Genomic DNA, 19819 nt, shown 5'->3' with positions numbered 1-19819 from the left:
TATTTATTAACTGTAGAATCCTGGGCAAGTATGATTGCCATGGGGATCTAATGACTTGTTCCAGGCTGAGTACCGAGCATGGAACCAGGTGTAAAAGAAGTGCTAAGGCCTAATATTAGTTATTGCCATTCTAAAGGGCAAGGCTTGTCTTATGTTTATATTTAAGGCAACTTAGAAGAGTGCCTTGTACATAGTAGGTAAATAATTTTTGAATTTGATTAGCTTCTTCAGTAGCTTCTTCAGGGTCTGAGCACCTATTGGGCTTTTTGTAGCTTTTATGTTCATGACGGCAATGATAATCGTGATTGCAGCACTTGTAAGAGACATGTGATTCATCATTCTAAGGCTAAATAGAGGATTCAGTTTTGCAGTTGCTAGTCTGACACCTTTTACCAGCACCATTGTAAATTTCAAAAAGCTTTGTAAACTGCTTTTTTTTTTTTTTTTTCCTTTAGAAAGGTTGTGTGGCCACATCTGTACAGCAGGTAAGAACATTTAAATTTAGAGTTACTAAGCAGACTGTCAGATTTCATGAGGTTAAGAATAAAATTCCAAATTGGCAGTTAGACGGTGTGAACCTCATTGCATTGGTGGCACATCTATAGATACAAACTAAACAGTGCCTTAGAATAACCATTATTGGTTTAAATGGAATTCAGTGGAGCCTGTAATTTTTTCATGGCTTTGAAGCTTAGTGTAGTTACAAACTGGTCAGGACCTTGAAGGGAGGAGGGGGAGAACATTGATGCAGGGGGATGCAAGGAAGATGTTCTTCCGTCTTGAATAAGAATCACATTCCCATTAAAAGAAAAATGCCAGAGTCTTGGTAGAAAACACAGATTTGCATATTATTCACATGCATTTGCATATTGAGTTCAAGAGGCTCTATCTTCAAGTATGTAAAATAAATAGTGTAATCTGCTGCAATTGTGTTCCAATCCAGTATCCAGGGCATTGCACAAATGAAATACATAACATATTTAAAAATCACTTTTCAGAAGATGAAAGATGGCAATCAACTGAAGATGGCTGTGCGTCAGTAATACTGATAGGGAGCAGAGATTGTCTGGCTTGGCTAATGTGTAAGATTGGAAAAGCCACTGCCTTAAGAGGCCTCATCTGCAGAGGAAAACTTCTCAGATGGGTTCGGGGCCCACTGGAGTTTACAGCCTCAGAGTCATGGTACCCAGGTCACTACCTGTCTCCCAGAGTGGAAAGTGTGCGTGGTGCTCAAAGGACTCTGCCTTCTCTGAAGCTGAGTGGGAGTCACACTGTTTCCGGATTGCAGACCAGGAATTTCATTTCATGGGTCTTTCCATGTTCAATTCTAGAGACCTAAGTACCTAAGCTGGCTCAGGAGACAGCAATAAGACAAGGGGTGATGTGGGAGAAACATATAATTTCATACTGTCGAAAAGCCTTTGTAAAGCACCCCTTCTTCTCAAGAAACAAGTACACTAAGTAAAAATAGTGTGTGCTGTGGAAATGCTACTCTATACCAAGTCCCCTGGTTTCCTTCTCCAACCAGATTGCTGCCACCGAACCTCCATTGAATAGAAATTCTAGAGTTGCCACTGGGCACATGGGGGTAGTGGTGGTACCAATCATCCAGCCTTCTGCAAATGATCAGATTTTGAGATGCTGTTTAGGCTCTGCAGCTTACAAATCCCCATTATGGCTTTCAGAAGCTATAGAGAAATCAGTAAGATATTCAGATTTGAGGAATCCCTGATGGAGTTCACTTTCTAGAGGTGGTAGGTAGGTGGGTAGACTTCACAGGACGTTAAAACCAGAAGAAACAGACAGATAGGGCAAGAGAAAATTACTGGAGGGGGGCAGTGATTTTGTAAGGAGTGATAGAACATCCAGGAAAGGACACCCATTCTTCATCTGTGTTGAAACAATGTCCTGAATGTTTAAAGCCTGTAGTCCATGAAATGAGATAGGCCAGCCATATAGTCAAGGTCAGCCCAGCTGGGGCTGAAAGGAAGGCTGCTGTCTTGTAGACAGCAGGGCCTCAGATCCTCTCAGCACAAGGAGGACAAAATTAGAGTAGGAAGACCATTTCGATCCTCACCTACTGGAGGGTCGCAGCCTATTGTTTTGACCGGGTTTTTTTTTAGAAGTCTGGACAAGATGAAGGCTTCTGAGCAGTAAGGCTGGAGAGTGATGGTAAATGATGGGGAGCCTTGTTTCTCTGTATATCTGTATACCTGTTACCATTGAGCATTTTAGCTTCCTGGGCTCAGATCTACTTGTGAGAATGGTACTACTTTTTGTCGTTTGAATTAAAGACAAGTGTATGCCAATTTGATTAGTCCAAAAATCCATTTTTGCTGCCATTTCAAAAGGTTAGGAGGTTGAGAACATGATAGTTTGGGGGAAAATGAGTTTGGCATGGTCTTGGGGAACAGAAATATTTTACGGCAGATCACATTCTGCTTGCACATGCTAGCCTTTGTCTTCATTTTAAGGTAAGTCACTTAACCTCTTGCTCGTGGTTTGCTCATTTACAAAATGGGTATTTAATACATGCATACCTTGCAGAGGTTTTGTGAAAATTAATTAGGTAAAGGTTATAAAATAGTTGGCAGATGAAGCACTAACTGTTATTAAACTGGATAATTATTTTGTGCTTACTTAAAATGTCTTCAGTAGACTCAGATATAGAAAGCATTTTGTATGCCCTATCTCAAGCTTAATCAGTAGATTGCAATTTTTTTTTTTTTTTTTTTGAGACAAAGTTTTGCCCTTATCCAGGCTGGAGTGCAATGGCATGATCTCAGCTCACTGTAACCTCCCCTCCTGGGTTCAAGTGATTCTCCTGTCTCAGCCTCTCGAGTAGCTGAGATTACAGGTGTCCGCCACCACACCTGGCTAATTTTTGTGTATTTGGTAGAGACGGGGTTTTGCCATGTTGGCCAGGCTGGCCTTGAACTCCTGTCCTCAGGTAATCCACCCGCCTCAGTCTCCAAAAGTGCTGAGTTTACAGCTGTGAGCCACTGCGCACAGCCCACAAAATTATTTTATGCACCTAGATATGTAATATACATTCGCGTGCTGCTGCATAATGATATTTTGGCCAATGATGAAGCACATGTACGATGGACCACACATACAAAGGTGGTCTCATAAGATAATAATGGAGCTAAAAAATTCCTATTGCCTACTGATGTCTCAATGATTTTTGACTCTGTGTAGAACTAGCCTAATGTATATGTTTGTGTCTTAGTTATTGACAAAAAACACTAAAAGCCAAAACAAATAATTTTTAAAATAGAAAAAAAGCTTATACAATGAGGATACAGAGAAAGAATATTTTCTACAGCTGTCTTACAAAAGAGGGAAAAGTTAAGGAATTTTAGAAGTTTATAAAATAAAAAAGTTATAGTAAGCTAATTTATTACTGAAGAAAGAAAGTTTTAAAAATAAATGTAGTGCATCCCAAGTTTTCAATGTTTATGAAGTCTACAGTAGTGCACAGTAATGTCCCAGGCCTTCACATTCACTCACTCACTGACTCACTCAGAGCAACTTCCAGTCCTGCAAGCTCCATTCATGGTAAGTGCCCTGTACCATTGTTTAATCTTTTATGCCATTTAAAAAATCTTTTATACTGTATATGATTTTTTATATATTTTTTTTTCTTTTTGAGATGGAGTTTCACTCTGCCTCTCAGGCTGGAGTGCAGTGGTGTGATCTTGGCTCTCTATAATCTCCACCTCCCAAGTTCAAGTGATTCTTCTGCCTCATACTCCTGAGTAACTGGGATTACAGGTGTACACTACCACCTCAAGCTAATTTTTGTGTTTTCAGTAGAGACGGGCTTCCACCACGCTGGACAGGCTGGTCTCGAACTCCTGACCTCCAGTGATCCACCTGCTTCAGCCTCTCAGAGTGCTGGGATTACAGGCATAAGCCACCACACCTGGCCCATTTAAAAAAATCGTTTCTACTGTATTTATACTGTACCTTTTTAATATTTAGACATGTTTAGATATACAAATACTTACCATCATGTTACAAGTGCCTACAGCATTCAGCATAGTAACATGCTGTACAGGTTTGTAGCCTCAGAGCAATAGGCTATACTACGTATCCTAGGTGTGTAGTAGGCTTTAACAACTAGGCTTGTGTAAGTGCACACTGTGATGTTCACACAATGATCAAATTGTCTAACAACACATTTCTCAGGACGTGTCCCCATTGTTAAGCAAAGCATGACCGTATATCAACTTTTTTGGGTTAAACAAAACTGTTTCTTTTTATATTCTATTCATTCCACTCCTTCACTTCCCTTCCCTTCTCTCATTTTTCTGCCTTCACTTTCTGATACCAATTTAGCTGTTTTATTGTTTGCTCAACTGACTTGGAATTAGGACAGAGGAGTCAACAAGCTTGTAGAAGTGGATGAAGGTGGACTGCACTGCGTCAGTACTGGGGCTAAGTCCATAGCCACTAAGATAGAGCCATTGCCACCATATATTTGAGGACATGACACAGTTTTCTTCATGTTTAGAGGGCAAGCACTATGTAAATGTAATACCTGGCCACAAAGCAAGCTTCAGAAGTAAATGCTTAAGAGCTACTCGCCTAGAGAGGCATCAATTGGCCCTCTCGTCTTTTCGAGATTGCTCCAAAGAAATAAAATACATGAGATACACAAACCACCAGTCTTCATTACTCACTTTCCATAATTATTACTTGTCCTGGATGAGTGGGTAAGTGTAAGTAAGACTGAAATAAATCCCCAAAGCATTCTAAAAGCAGGTCACTTTGACTAAGAATTGATTCATTCTGTTAGGAGTTTAGATTTCTTTTTATTTATTTATTTTTCTATTTCCATTCATGCTATCTTTTGCCAATCCTTTTGTATGAGTTTTGTTGAATTCTGTGCCTTGTAATCCCACACCTACGTGTTAGTTTTTTGGGGTTTCTTCACTTATGAGGATAGAGAAAACTTTTTTTTCCTACAAAGATTTTACTACACTTTATAATTACAACAGTATTGAAAAACATGGTAGATTTTAAAATAGAAATTCACTGAGCTGCATGTACATTTGTAATATATGTATTTATATGGCTGTACTTGCCTGTAAAAATACTAAAAATTATTAAAAAGTTTAGAAATATCCCTTATTCAAATTTTTATTTTTAAATAATTGTATCTTTGTTTCTCCTGTATCATTGAATGGTTTTTCCAAAGCACTGCAGCTTATTTTTGTAATTATTTCTGGCTTGAAATCTAATTTGTTTTCCATGTTGACCTCTGAGAGGATATATGGGGTAGTGATTAAGAGCATGGGCATTAGAGATAACTGCCTTGGTTTGTATCTTAGAGCCTTCATTTAGTAGCCACGTAACCTTGGATTTGTTACTTTTTTGTACCTCAGTTTGTCTGTTAAATGGGGCTAATAATAGCATCTACCCCATAGGTTTGTGTGAAGATTAAGTGAATTACTATATATAAAGCGATTGGAGTGTGCATGTGACATGAGTGCTATATAGGGGTTTATGGGTGAGGATTTATTCTATGGACTTCTGTCGTGGAAGCGTCATAGTCTAAACATGTGGTTAAGAAATACTGACACCCCTGGAGATGGCTTTATTATAGAAGAAGGAGTATGGCCCTCCAGAGGATCTGGGCATGGTGGTGGGTGAGTATTGGGCAGGCTGTAGGAACCAGGCAGTTGCTCTCATTGTCTCCTTTCCCTGCTGGCTGCGGGAACTCTTGATTCTGCTTCTCGGTCTTTGCTTCTCAGATGGTGCCATTTCTGTTTCTCTTTGCCACCTGGCCCTTACTGCTTGCTCATCAGTACTCCTCTGCTCAAAATCCATCACCCAAAATGATAGTCTCAACCCGGCAGTTTATTCAGCCTCAAAAGTCTATTGCCCACAGCTAACTTATTTAGCTTCTAGGCATTCATGTTCTAGTTTCCCTAATTGGTTGAGCTTGGTCAAGCACCCAGCTCTAGTTCAAAGCCAGAGCAGGTGGAGTGATACGGAACTGTGGGAGCAGATGACGTATAGGATGCTGCTTTGGAGGTAGTTTCTATATAAACTATATGAACCCTGGCTTTAAAAAAATTTCCAATTAGGAACTACATTTAACATCAAACCAGTACATACACCTGTAAATATAAAACTGAAAATATTCTTTGCCTTTACAACATGATGTGAACTGATCTGGTCTATTTCATTCCCTTAAAAAACACCAGTTATCCACGCCTGTAATCCTGGCAGTCTGGGAGGCTGAGGCAGCCAGATCATGAGGTCAGGAGTTCGAGACCAGCCTGACCAACGGGGTGAAAACCCATCTCTACTAAAAATACAAAAGTTAGCCAGGCGTGGTGGTGCAGGCCTGTAATCCCAGCTACTCAGGAGGCTGAGGCAGGAGAGTCACTTGAATCCAGGAGGCAGAGGTTGTAGTGAGCCAAGTTTGTGTCACTGCACTCCAGCAGCCTGGGTGACAGAGTGAGACACCATAAAAAAAAAAAAAAAAAAAAAAAAAAAAAGCTAGTTATGTAGTTATGTGTATAGTTGGAAAACACTGTTCTGAGACTTGTGCGTACTTGGTGCATCAGGCTGGGGAACAATTGGCTTTTTTGCACTCTTCTAATCAGGGCTTCTCTCTCTTTAGTGCACAACAGTATCATCCAGGGCACTTGTGAAAAATGCAGATTTCCAAATCCGTCTCCAGGTATTTTGCATCACCTGGCCTGGGATCAGGCCTAAATATTGGCCAATTTTGCCAAGTGCTCAGGTGTTTCTGACGCAGGTTGTTTGCAGATCTTATTTTGAGGAACACTGCATTAGGCTGTGTTCTCAACTAAGCTATATACCGTTACCTCCCTTATTTCCTTCTGTGCATGAATACTTTGTTTAATGAACAATTTGTATTCTGAAAGTCAGTTTCTGAGATGCTTATTTAAAACTTCAGAATATTACTTTTTTTTAGGAAGCTTGGTAGATTCCTAAACCAACACACAAAAGCCTTGTTAAGCTCTCCTGTAGATCTTGTTACCGGTGCTTCTCAGGACTGATTGCTGGTAGCACTGGGTTGAGTGATGTGGAGACCAGGCTTTGGATTACAAGCAGGGGCAGTGAGGGAAGAACACAGGGGAAGAACATTTATATGGAGGGTGAAGTGGACATGAAAGAAGAAAGAGTGATATCTTTCACATTAACGGGGAGAAAGTGTTCTTCTTGGAAGGCTTCCAACCACACCCAGCTAGACAGGAAGATCTCGGGAATGTGTACTTGCACTCTTGATTTAGAGATAGATTTCATTCATGTACTGTCTTCATTTAGTTGACACTTAAGTCAGATTTTTGCCCTAACTGCTCTTTTATTGTGTGTGTGGTTTCGTATTTGTCTTTGTCTATAGGACTTTCTACAATTTCATGTACTGCTAAAATCTGCAGATTGATATAAAATACACAGAACTTATTTTCTAAATTGTCTCCCGTCACTAACTTCTCCTTCCCCAAATTGGGGGGAACAATTTTGCACAATCTTCCTCTCCCACCTTTTTCACATGTTACTGTATTTTACCCCTCATCAATTTCAAATCTTTTATCTTCTCTGCAGCATTTTTTTACGGCCTGATTATCTTCTACATGAATAGTTATACTCTCTTTGGGAGGATCCTTACTTCCTGTGATCCTTCAGTCAATCTCTCATACTCTAACCAAAATAACCACTACACGTGCTAATTTAAATCCACCACTCCCTGCTTAAGTCTGTACTTTATGAGCAGCCAAGTTCATAGAAGGAATCTTGAAGCACGAGTGGAAAAAAGATTTCTTCTACAGGAAAAAGACAAAAATATGTATACATACACATACACAGACACATTCATGATTTTTAAAATTTCATCAGACTAGAAACAGAAAGGAACTTCCTCAACAACTTGACAAAGGTATGAAAACCCTACAGGTAATATTCTATTTAATGCTGAAAAGCTGAATATGCTACCCCCAAGATAAGGAAGAAGATAAGGATGTTCTCTGTTACTAGTTTTGTAAAAATTTTTGTTGCAGGTCCAAGCCAGTGTTATTGAACTAGAAAAATAGCAGGAAGGAAAAAAAAAAAAAAACTATCAGTACTCTCAGGTAACATTATTTTCTATGAAGAAAGCAGCAAAAAAATATACAAAAAAACCCCCACTAAAATAAATGTTAGTAAGGTCACAGGACACAAGGTCAATACAAAAATTAATTGTATATATACTATCAATGAGCAATTAGAAATTGAAATTTAAGAAATAAATTTGTAATAATATCAAAAACAATATTCTTTGGGATAAATTTTATAAAATATCTGACTCAATATTGTTAAGATGTCAATTTTTCTTAAATTTTGTAGATTCAACAAAAACACTGTCAAACTCCCAGTAGGATTTTTTTTTTTTTGTAGAAATTAACAGCAGATTCTAAAATTTACATGGCAAAACAAAAAAGCCAAAACAATGCTGGAATTAAAAAAGTTGCAGGACATGCACTAGCTGACCATAAGACTGAAAAGCACAGTAATCAAGACAGTGTGGTATGGCATAAGAGAGTCCACAAGTAGATTTTTGTCAAACGTGTCAAAGTAGTGGAGGAAGGGCTGTCTTTTCAGAAAATGATGTTGAAACAATTGTATACCCATATACAAAACATACATACACACACAAATGAATCTTGACTCATACCTTGTACCATGTAAAGTGATTAATTAACTGACAATGTATCATAGAACTATAATTACACAACTCTGAAATTTAAAAACTTTTAGAGGAAAACAGGAAAAAATATTTATATCCTTTGTTTAGGCAAAGACTTCCTAGATATAAAAAAGAAAACAAAAAAAAAAAACAAAAAACATGAGCCACAAAATAAATTAATACATTGGACTTCATAAGAAACAAAAACTGCTTTTTTTTTTTACAAAAAAAAAAAAAAGCACTGTTAAGAAAATGATAAGCTACAAAATGAGAGAAAATATTTATAAAACACATATTCTATATAAAGGACATACCTAGAATATGTGAAGAACTCTCATACCTCAACAGTCAGAAAACACAATTAAAAAGTAGACAGAAAATGTGAACAAATACTACTTAAGAAAAGATAGAAATAACCTTGAAAACAATTTTCACATCATTAGTTGGCAGGAAATTCAACTCAAAACTACAATGAGCTACCACTAAACACCAAGCAAAATGAATGAAATTTAACAAAAAGAAAGAGGGACCAAAGGCAGGTAAGAAGGAAGGAAGACAAGAACATTCACAAGACTTTGGAAAGAATAGATTGATAAGAATGGTATAAATGTGGAGAAACTGCTGGTGGGAATGCAAAATGGGATAGCCACTTTGGAAAAGTTTGGCAATTAAATAGAAATGTTAAAGTACTCTAATCAATAACTCAGGAATCCCACTGTCAGCTACCTACTTAAGAAAAGTGAAAACATACATCCACACTACGAACCTTAAGTGAACATTATAGCAGCTTTATGATCACAGAAAGTGGAGACACCCTTAATGCCCATCAACAGTGAATCAATATTCATATTGTGATATATCTATACAAAGGAATATTATTCAGTAATAAAAAGGATGAAGTTCTGATACACACAACAATATTAAGGAATATGAAAAGCTGCTATGTCAGGCAAAGGAAGTCAGACACAAAAGGCTGCATACAGTATTATTCCATTTATTGGATGTCTGGGAGAAGCAAAATTATAGAAACAGAAATCAGATCAGTGATTGTCAGGTACAGGAGAGAGCTAAGGGATTCATTATAAAGGAACACAGGGAAATTTTGGGGTGATGGAAATACTTTATAGCTTGGTTATGGTGGCAGTTATATACCATATACATTTGTCAAAAACCTATAGAATTATAAACTTAAAGGGGTTAATTTTAATGTACGCAAATTGTACATTTACATGTATTTACATGTACATTTACATGTACATGCAAATTGTACATTTACACGTACAACTGTACATGTACAAATTACATTAGTTAAACTGGATCTTTACGATTTTCATACATCAAAATTTACATATTGATGTGTACATAAATGAATAATGTCTTTGTCAGGCCCATTTAGTAATAACAAACTTCCACATTTGCATAGTATCTTTCAACTTGTAAACTGCTTTCATACCCATTTTCTCATGTAAGTCTCACAGTGCTGTGAAACAGGCATTAATACTCACATTTTAGAGATGAGCCTTCCCTGAGGTTCAGAGAGGCTAAGTGATGTGCTTAAGGTCACACAGTAAATCTTTTTCAAATCCAGGGATTTTCCACTATTTCTCAATGCCACTTTAAAAAATAGATCATATTTGCCAATTTTGAAAAACAGGTTTTTTAAAATTTGTTTGTTATGGCTTACTTGGCTTCTTTTCCCCCCTCTTGATTGGCTGGGAATCCCTGCTTTGGCGCCTTCCATTTATTCTCTCTAGTCCAGACAAATTCCAGAGAGCTTCCTGACACTTCACTAGTCCTCTGCCAGAGTTCCATTTTCTCCAAAGGACAGATCTCCCAGGAAAACTCTATTGATAAACCCAGAATCACCTACCCCTCAAGAGCCTGCTAAGTCAGGAACTGTGTCCTTTCCTCTTGGTAAATGAGACACATACTATAGCTTGTGTCCTGTGTCACTAGTTTATCTCTGCATTATGTCTTCATCTATCTCCTGGAGATTTGTGTAAGAAAGATTCATATTGACTCGGGTGAGGAGACAGATGGCAGTTTAGAGAGTTGGTATAGGAATGAGTAAGTACACAGGATGATAGAAGAATCAGTGAATTTTAAGGTGTGGATGATTAATGAGATGCAGAGGTAAAGGCTTAGTGGATCCTTCATTAAACTCTGCAGAGCTCAGACTGAATCAGGTATGTTCCCGTCAAGCCACATCACTACCTCTCTATGTAGATTCTTAAGGGAAGAGGAGAATAGGAGAGAGGGTGTCAGGTTTTGGAGGAAGAAATGTGTAATATGACAAGCATGAGAAAATGATTCTGATGGAGATATTTTGATGTGAAATGAGAGAAGAAGCCGGAGGAAAGATGGTTGTTGGAAAACATTAGGATATTGTATCAGGTGTTGAAAAAAGGATTTGGTGCTAAAGCAGATAAAGTAGCAGGGTTTGACTTAGGCCTGAATATAAATTAGGCAAAGGAAAATGACAAGGGCATGTGAAGAGCTTGCGAAAATGTTTCAGGTGTGTTCACCTTGCAGTGAGGCCAGGCAACTAGGTAGATGAATAAAAGTGTGAAACCAGGATTTTCTTCTAGTTAAGGAAGAGTACCTTTTCCTTTTTGTTTTTTTTGGTTGTTGTTGGGAGGAAGAGTAACTTCTGAGTCACTGACTCAGTTGGGGGAGAGGGGATTGGGGGATCACGGTTATATCCTGGTCTAGAAATGAAACCCACTGGAGAGGCAGAATTAAGAACAAGAAAGAATGGCTCAGGGAAGGTAAGAGAGTAGAGGAAGAGGTGCCCAAGTAGACCTCCAGGTGCAAGCGGACCAATGACATGTAGAGAGATTAAGTGTTGAGGTGAACTGTGGAATGGGGAAGAAACATGACAAATCTCATAAAGGACAGCCAGGGAAAATTAGAACGGCAGAAAAGAAGAGGCAAGTGGAGTTGTTCATGAACATATTTTAAGAATAGAGAAGACAGATTTAAGATACAAGGTGAGGAATAGAACAAAGAGGATGGAGTAGGAGAGGCAAAATGAATAGAAATGAGGTTCTTTCTTCTGTATACATACTCTCATGTGTGCACGCACGTACACTGCACACACGCACGCACACACGCACACGCGCACGCACACACACTGCGCACATGCACACAACCTTATACTCCTTTGTCAGCCAAAGGAAGGCAAGAGAGAATCTGAAAACTGAAACAAGGCTGCCTCCAGACGTGAGGTCTCAAAGAGGCTGTAGAACCACCTTTGCACGGTGTGAGAGTGAACACAGTAAACAGGAGGGCAGGAGCTGAAGGAGAAGTCTTGGGATAGAGATGAGGAAAGAGAGGTGTCTGCATACAGGGCAGTTTCAGGCAGTAGCCCAGGGTCATTGTACTTAGGTTCACGTGAGCAGAAGGAAGTTTTCATGTAGAGAAGACAGCTGTTTCCATGAATATCATTTCAATTGAAAACACCAGTGAATTATTTTGGAAGCGCTTCAGTTTCTTAATCATTATAAAACTGGGGTCTTCACTTCTCAACAGTGGCAGCTTATTTGCTGTTATTGGGAGACAGGGAAGGAATTTCCATGCTGTAATAAGCCAGCCTAGTTAATTTCCCAGACAGCTCTCGAAGGCAGGCAGCTGCGGTTTCAGTCACCTTGGAAGTTGAGGATAAACTGGATTTAGTGATGGGAGATCTATTGGCTCCCTCCCGATCTTCCATCGTTTTTGGTTGCAGATTTAGCGTGAAGTCTGGGCGCCAGCGGAGCATCCCCAATTCCTTGGCTTGTCTTTTCAGCTTTTCTCCAAACTCTCCTTTCATGGGCTCTTGCTCTGGGTCAGGCCACGCTGTTCTCATTCCCCAATATGTTTTGTGCCTCACTGGTTTTCTGACTTAAGGCAGCTTCATTTTTGTACTTTGGCTCCTTTCCTCAGATACCCTCAGTGCTCTTTAGTCCAGCTCAAAAGCTGCTTCCTGATAAAAACGCATCTCCAGGATGCAAGGCCAGGGCAGTCCCTCCTCTCTTGTCTGTATATCTCCTTAGCCCCTTCTACGGTCCCAGCAGCCCTGTGTTGGGGAGTGTGTGTGCTTTTCTGTGCAGGGGTGTCCGGTCCTTGTGGCTGAACTCTGACTCCGTAACACACTTTACAGTGACTCACAGAGAGGCACACAATAAGGACTTGTTGGTTCATTGGACTTTTGAGCACAAAGGGATAGAAGCTGGTGTGTGAAGTCGTAAGCCAAGTTTTCAGCTTTCAACATTAATTTAAGGTGGGAGAGTTGCAGTCATTCTGATTTTCCTCCCTGAATTTTGGAGAATTCTGCCCAAGGACTCTGGCCTCGCCAGCAGCTATGTCCAGCAAGTCAGGGAGGAGCTCCATTTGGCCTCGGCCGGGCATGGCCAAGGAGGCACTGACTGTACCAGCCTGTCCCCCTTGCCATTCCTATGGCAATGGTGGACATGGTCATCCAGGCCTCATAGATGTGCCATTCTAACAGGGTCGAGAGGTTGGATTCAGAGAGAGCAGCTACTTGCTTTTAAAAACAATATAAAATGTGAAGGGGGACCAAATTGCAATTATGTTCTTACAGGAGAAGATTCCACAAACAGTTCTCATATTTTTACTAATTCTAATTTTTTTCTGCATATTAAGAAAAAACACAAAGTTAAGTGTCATATATTTCTTTGAAATATCACCTTTTTAATTTTTTTTGTATGTTGTTATACAGTCATGTGCCCTATAATGACAGTGGTTTTGTAAGATTATAATACTAGATTGTTATGGTACATCTTCCATGTTAGATGTGTTTAGATGCAAAAATCCTTCCCACCGTGTTACAGTTGCCTGCAGTATCCAGTACAGTAACATGCTGTGCAGATTTGTAGCCTAGGAGTAACAGGCCATCCATATAGCTACGTGTGCAGTAGCTGTACCATGGAGGTTTGTGTAAGTACACTCCATAGCATTTGCACCACGATGAAATCGCCTAATGATGCATTTCTTAGCACATGGCTCTGTCATTAAGCCACACATGATTGCATTTCCTTATACTTTGATTTCTTTTTTTGTTTGTTTGTTTTTTTTTTTTTGAGACGGAGTTTCGCTCTTGTTACCCAGACTGGAGTGCAATGGCGTGATCTCGGCTCCCCGCAACCTCTGCCTCCTGGGTTCAGGCAATTCTCCTGCCTCAGCCTCCTGAGAAGCTGGGATTACAGGCACGCACCACCATGCCCAGCTAATGTTTTGTAGTTTTAGTAGAGACGGGGTTTCACCATGTTGACCAGGATGGTCTTGATCTCTTGACCTCGTGATCCACCCGCCTTGGCCTCCCAAAATGCTGGGATTACAGGCTTGAGCCACCGCGCCCGGCCTATTTCTAATTTGTATAGTCAGTAAAAATTGATTCTAAAACTCAATTTTTTCATGAATCAGATTCCAACCAAATCAAAGAGAAGAATAAAAAGTTAGGGCTTCATTAACCAGTTTATTTTTCCAGCAAAGTCCCATTAATGACCACATTTTCCCTGAGTGAAAATGCACTGCCTTTCTCTGAATTTTATTTTGTAGTCTTTGCAATAATTGCTTGGTGTATTTTTCTGACTCCCAGTGCTTTTACATTTCTCATTCTCAAAATGCTGGCTCCTGATGGTTGTTCTCTTGAAATAGTCTTCAGATGTTTATCGTTCTTCGCCGAGGACCAGGCACCTGGAGACCATTGCTGCTTATAATGCTGCTCACGAGGGCCCGAGGATAAGCAGGGAGCAGTATGAGGAGAGGCCGTACTTGACTCAGTGGTGGAGGTGGTGGTGGTACAGGGCTCTCTTTGAGGTATGAACTCCAAAGCTTGTTTTAAACCTTGGCTCTGAGGTGAAGTCTGAGTCATGCTTGGGTGCCGTCTTCTATCAGCAGAACCATCCTCTTACTTTTGCCACTTCGAATCAAAGAAAGCCTCACAGGTATTGTGGAACTCAGGAGGGATCTGCATCATTTACAGTCAGAGCAGAACACAGATGCCACACTCAATTTGTTTAATTTGAAGAGAGTTCAGTAAAAGGGCTATTTACAAAAGTGTGGACGGTGCATGAAAACAAGAAATGACATCCTGGAGCTAGTAGCAGCTGCGGGTAGCTACCACCACCTGTGACCCCCGAAGGAGGAAGGTGGGGCAATTTCTGCAGTCTGGAGGTAGGCTGTATGGAGCGAGCCATGGGGAGAGGGTGGCTTAGCAGAAGCTGTGACCTTCAGTTAAGTGATACAGCCAGCCCACAGTGAGCAGCAGAAAGGGAAGAGGGTCGGGGGAGTCAATAGCCCTGTCTTGATCTTGTTTCCACTCATCTCCTGCCTGTGTTGTCGATTGGCCAAACCCACCTGGAAACCAGATGACTGGGAAGCTCACCGTACAGTCCAGTCTGCTTCCCAGGACTTTGTGCAGAGCAGAGAGTAGATCTTAAGGGGTGAGCGGAAGACCAGAATTCAAAGAATTTTTCAGCTGGAAGAGACTTCAAGAACCAGTCCATTTCTCTTATTTCACAGATCAGGAAATAGAGCCACAGGCTTTGTTGGGGCCAGAATTGTAATGGCCTAACAGTTTCCTCAGTCTGTGGGCTTTCTACCCCACTGCTTATCCTGTAATTTGGGGGGAAGGGCAAGAACAACTAGAGAGTAAATCCTCAACTTGTAATGAATGCTCTGAATACGTGCTCAGTTCCACAGGTAACATTAGAGGGATTTTAATGAGTTCTCAATTCGTTTATGCTTAGTTATGTGGCTAACAACTATGTATGTTGGTGGGAATAATATGACGGCATTTTATGTTAGGAAATGTGTGATTGCATCTGTAGTTGGCCTGAGAACCAGCCAGCTGAGATAATGCAGCTTTGGTTCCCTGTTGACACTGGCCTAGCTACAGGGCTCTCTTTGAGGTAGGAACTCAAAAGCTTGTTTTAAACCTTGGCTCTGAGGTGAAGTCTGAGTCATGCTTGGGAACCATGTTCCATCAGCAGAACCACCCCATAACTCAGAGACCAAGGAAAAGAGGGCTAATTTGAGTTCACTCACATGCAACACTCGTATACACATTGATTTGCACATACGCATGCATCCAGATACATAGGCAATTACCAACTAACAACACTGACCTAGGAATGACCCCTATATATTAAGAAGTTGGAAATGGTGCAGCTGTTTATGGTATTGCCCTTCTGTTTTAGTAACCCTTGGGAAATGAAAGACCTAGAACAGTGCCTTTGTTCATGATCAGTGGAGTTAGAGAGTTGCAACTCATTATTGGTCTGGTTCATTCATTTATGTCACTAACAAATGTTTGTTGTGCACCTACCATATGCCACATGCTTTGCTAAGTACTGAAGATAGATAAATAAGACACATTCCCTGCCTCATTTCATTAGGATGTGCAAGAAAAGCCTTGTTACTAGCAAAAGCAGTGAGTGTGGGTTCTGCATTTCCTGTACTTCTATACTCCTTTCCAGTACTGTGATTGAAGATGTGGATTCCAAATCTTAAGGATGACTATTCTGACACAGCTGAAGCTATCTTATTACTTTGTATAAAATTGGGTGGTGGTTTGGTGGCTGGTAGGAGGGAGGGAGCGAGGGAGTAGGTGCTGGCTCTCCCTGGGATTAGAATTTAAGTATTGTTTACATTAGCCATGAGATTGCCACTTATAGACTTTTTAAAATAACCTATTTCTAAGGTCAGTAGAAATTGTGCTAAAGCCAAGGAGGGAGTTGGGAGGGAAGGAGCTCTTTGACTCCTTTCTAAGTAATTGGAGTCAAAAGAAGCTCCTTATCTGCCTCTGAACAGAATATATTCACATTCAATGAATAAATATCAGGTAACTGCATTGTGCTAGATGCTTTCAAGTAAATTGTTTAATATGCACAACAACTCTGTCAGGTGAGGATAATAATCCCCATTTTATAAAGAAGAAAATGAGGTCTAGGTAATTTAAGTTACTCTCTTCCTTTGCCCCCAAGATAAGTGTCAAAGCCAGGTTTGAATTCTAGCTCTTTTAACTTCAGGTCCTTGCTTTCTACACTAGATCATAGGGATCTTCTAAATGATATTTGATTACTTTTGTAATTTCAGTCTGTCGTTTTCACTACTATTTCCTACTCATCTGTTCGTCCTTAGCTCGTTACTCTCCTGATCTCCCAGGTAGCACTGGGCATGCTCCGTCATAGCCCTTCTCACATGATACAGATTTCCTGTTTATTTGTCTGTCTTGGTCACTAGTCTAATGGCTGCTTGGAGATTGGATCCCATTCCCATTCTGTGTTGGATCCTGTCTCCTAACACGTTCCCTGGAACGTGGAAAATGTTCAACAAACATTTATCAAATGAATCAGTCGTAGTGATTCTGCGAAGGCAGTAGTTATCTCATATTTTACAGATAAGGGACTTAGGGTTAGAGAGGTAAAGATTACACAGCAGATTAAGAAGAAATGTTAAATGTGAGTCCATTAACTCTAAAGCTTTGCTCTCTCCATTACAAAATAACATGATTATTATTGCAAAAGAGGCTTTGTTGAGGTTTGCAGTGGCTTGGAATACGTTTAGGCTACAAAACAAATTGTTTTGGGGGTTGGGGCTTGGAAGTAGCCTTCTTCAACACCTACATTTTGTTTTCTTCCTTTGAGTTTTATTTTCAAGTTCTGGGATACATGTGCAGGATGTGCAGGTTTGTTACACAGGTAAACTTATAAATGAGTGCTGAACGATGAGAACACATGGATACATGGAGAGGGGAAAATGCACACTGGGGCCTGTGGGGAAGGGAGGGGGTGAGGGAGGGAAGCATCGGGAAGAATAGCTAACGGATGCTGGGCGTAATACCAAGGTGATGGGTTGATCTGTGCAGCAAACTACTATGCCACACGTTTACCTATGTAACACCTACATTTTAAGTCTCCTCGAGTGCAGGCTGTTTATCTGCAGCTCAGAACACCACTGTTTTCTGGGTAGATGCCTATAGATTTGGTGGTCTGTCCGCTATTCCCTGCTCTCTGTAGTCCTTCCAGTATCTTCCTGCGACTCCTTCCCAGTTGAGATTTTCCTGTTGCCCTGCTCCTGTGCTTCTCCTTTAATCATCTGCTTATTTTCACTGCCCGACTCCCTCTTAATAGACAGCGACAAGCCAATAATTTTTATTAACACTTGAAAATGCTATTTTGCTGTTAAACCAATATACACAATTGCCCTAATCTGCTGCCAAATGGTAATAATCAGAATCAGGTTTCAAAAGGTTTGGATTTCAGCAGAGCTGCCCACACTGTCCTTGGAGGCATATAAATTAATTATAATTAAGAACCGTGTGCAGATATTAGGAGAGAAACTGAACAATTTTGATGTCTGCTCTTACAGAATATTAAGGAAAAAAGAAAAACCCATGAGTGTTTGCTGCTGGTAAGAGTACTGATAATCATCTACGTTTGCATTACAAATTTCTATTAAAATGCGCACATGTAAAGTAATTTATAATCCTTTATTAGTTATCTGTACAAACCTTGTATCAAGAATCTGGGTGACAGTAGAAGTGATACTTCTGCTTTGTGCATACACCAGGAAAGAACAGCTCAGATAGAAAAACCTGGCTTGAGCCACTGGAAGTGTTGTAAGGACAAGGAAGAAGCCCAGGCGACAGGTCTGGTTGAACTAAGAACGAGAAGACTTATTCAAGAGAGGTTCAAGGAAAGATTTGGCAGAAATATTGCTGCCAAGAAATCCAGTACCTCCTTTGCTCTTTGCAGTGATGGGGCCATCTTCTCCTAGGGGTCTACAGGGCTGGGGGTCTTAAGAAGAGCATCTTTACATGCATTGTGTAGGAGGACTTGATGGTTTATCTGCTGGCTCAGAGATTTAGATAATCAAAGCCTGTCTCTTTCCCCTCTCTCCCATCTGTCCTGCTCCTCTCTGATCAAATATTTTCCCAGAAACAGCTTTAATGAAGGCTTTGATTTTCTGTTTCCATTATTTGTATGGCTGTGATATGTTGAAATCAATTTAAGGTTAATTTCCTGCAGGACTATATTTAGGTGAGTACCCCAACTCCAGGACTAAGGAGCCCTGTTTATTGTCATATGGGTCACTCAGTGAGAAATGAATTGGTCATGTTTCTAGCATGTCCAGAGAGATATTTCTTTCTCCACTGGTTTCATAGGGGCACAGTCTCAGTCCCTGCCTCCATGGCCCAGACTCTCAAGATTTCTTGTCTTGCTCCTTTCTGAAGAAAGAGCAGGGGCAAGGGAGCTCAAAAGCTTGAAAAGAGTAATGGATGATGGTAACAGTGTGAGAGGGAGGAAAATAACAACATAGAAGTGTAGGATCTAAGTTAATTGAAATCAAAGGTTGGTGCCTTTTATGTATTATTTCTTCAGACTTGGATGATATTTAGTAGTTTAGCAGACACTAAGTGCATTTAGAGGATTGAAATTGGATTTTCAAATGCTCTGAATATATAGATGCCATTGGACAAAAATAGATAGTGGTCTTGTACTTAATGGTGACATTGAAAAGTTGATGTTTGTCATCTGTGGTACTCACATTTCCTACCTCAGATGTTGATTTATTGCCTAAGTTAAACATTCTGACTCAAGATCACTTCTTTGGTTCAACATTTGCCCTGCTCCTCTAGACTTAAATTTAAAAGGTGTAACTTAAAGCCTTAGTTGACTTGGAACTTAAAATTCTTAAAAATATATTAATTAAAAACCATTTTGGATCTGTTCTGCAGAATTGAGTCAACCATGTGCTTCTCCAGTTCATAGACACTTTCATTTTAGGTTCAGATAAGGACATTGTGTTTAATAGTTCTTTGTGTACATTTATCCTGTCTTATACATTTTAGAATAAGTTTATAACATTTCCTTTAAAATCTTACTATTATTTTGGTAAGAATTGGCTTGAAATGGTAGAAAATAGAATTTAAAATACTATGATACCATATTCATGAATGTAGTATATGGTTACATCGTTTGGGTCTTCTTTTAAATCTTTTAATAATGTTTTCAAATTTTCTCTGTGGAGGTCTTGTTAAGACTTTTGATAATTCCTAAACAGATTACAGTCGTTTTTGCCATTATGAATATTAAATTTCCTTGT

At 39.8% G+C, this 19819-nt stretch overlaps 1 protein-coding gene across 3 annotated transcripts in view; it reads left to right on the top strand.

Annotated features, from left to right (window-relative positions):
* The window catches only part of GRIN2B (glutamate ionotropic receptor NMDA type subunit 2B), a 417330-nt gene that overhangs the window by 97203 nt on the left and 300308 nt on the right, over window positions 1-19819 (top strand). The window lies entirely within an intron of this gene.

This window comes from Sapajus apella, unplaced genomic scaffold, assembly GCF_009761245.1.
Source record: "Sapajus apella isolate SASKATOON/1434 unplaced genomic scaffold, GSC_monkey_1.0 scaffold84, whole genome shotgun sequence".
Taxonomy (NCBI): domain Eukaryota; kingdom Metazoa; phylum Chordata; class Mammalia; order Primates; family Cebidae; genus Sapajus; species Sapajus apella.
Note: the sequence above shows the minus strand (reverse complement) of the source record. Positions and strands in the feature narration are given on the sequence as shown.